Source organism: Papio anubis, chromosome 8 (genome assembly GCF_008728515.1).
Source record: "Papio anubis isolate 15944 chromosome 8, Panubis1.0, whole genome shotgun sequence".
Taxonomy (NCBI): domain Eukaryota; kingdom Metazoa; phylum Chordata; class Mammalia; order Primates; family Cercopithecidae; genus Papio; species Papio anubis.
This window is the reverse complement of record NC_044983.1, coordinates 136553243-136554785: the sequence shown is the minus strand read 5'-3', so window position 1 is coordinate 136554785 and position 1543 is coordinate 136553243.

The window sequence follows — 1543 nt, the reverse complement described above, 5'->3', positions numbered from 1 at the left end:
GCTGGAGCCCAGGATGAGCGGTAGGTGCGCTGGAGCCCAGGATGAGCGGTAGGTGCGCTGGAGCCCAGGATGAGCGGTAAGTAGGCTGGAGCCCAGGATGAGCGGTAGGTGTGCTGGAGCCCAGGATGAGCGGTAGGTGTGCTGGAGCCCAGGATGAGCGGTCCTTCCCTGCGAAGGGCCAGTCAGATACACAGGAAGGGATCCTGACCCTGGGCACAGCCACTCTCTGACCTCTGACCCCAGTCACAGACAGCCTGGTCTGACTCGCCAGCCTGGTAAAGATGACAAGGGGGAAATTGTCCCTGTGCCCAGTCTCTTCTGAGGGTTGTGGGGGGTTGGCTCTGAGCTCGGGACCCCCATCCCTGGCGTCCCCCCAAGAGGATCCCTGGGTCCTGCTGAGAAGAATCTCCCTGGGGGAGGAGTCAGGGAGGCTGGCCTGGGCTGTGACCCCTCCCCAGGCAGTTCCCCACTGTTTGCTGGGGGACCATCTCTGAGATTTCTTTGAGAACAAGCCTGAGTGCAAGGCTGGAGCCCCAGGCCCTCAGAGGTGGGCATGAGGCCTGGCACCAGTGCGGTAACTCAGCCACCCTCGCCTGCTCAGGAAATCCGAGGCTCCTCTGGCTCCAGCCCTGCCCAATCTGGGCTGCCTCCAGGCTACCCCCACACAAAAATGACATTGTGTCCACCCCCACCTTCCACAAGCCCGGTGAAACCCTGCCTGCCGGGAGCCAGTGCTGGTCCAGAGAGGTGCGAGAGGCTGATGGCCAGAGACTCCTGTGCCTCTCTGGGCCTCAGTTTCCCCAGCTAAAACAGACATGACAATGTTCTAAAGGAGATAATTGCAGCCTGTGGGCTCAGCCCTGCGGCAGCAGGGAGGCTGCTCCAGAGTAAAGAAACCCTCCTCTCCCAGATCTGTCAATGGCTCCCCGTTGCAGCACTCTGGTACCCATAGAGGCTGCTAAGACTCAGTGTGGAAGTCCCCTGCCCACTCCCAGCTTTGCTCCCCAGGAAGTATTCTGATGGCCTCCTGTCCCTCTGCCCATCTGGGCTGCCTGCCTCCCATTATACCTCCCTCTGCCCCCTCCAGGAAGCCTTCCCAGACTGCATCCCTCCCCAGCAGGCTGCGTCAGGACCCCAGGACCCACCTACTCTCTCTTGTTGTTCTGCATTGCAACCAGCCTGAGCTTGGGCACGCCCAGTGCCTCCTCTGGGGAGCCTTCCCTGAGTCTCCGGTGTGCAGCACAACCCACTCAGCAGGCCCTCGGCGCTCAGGTGGCTTGAAGATTAAAGTGTGAGTATGAACAGAAGCACATGGGATGGGAAAGAGAGGAGATGGCACTCTCGGCAGAGGAGACAGTACACGGTCCCAACCACTCCTCAACAACCCTGCTGCCACCCCAGGCTGGCCACAAGGCCTCCAGACTCTGAGGCTGTCTAGGGGGAGGGGCCCTCCAGCAGCCCTCTGGGATCAAGCCTGTCAATGAGCTCACGCTTCCTCCAGCACTGAGGTCTGGGAGCCATGCGCTCTCCCCACCTGCTGGTC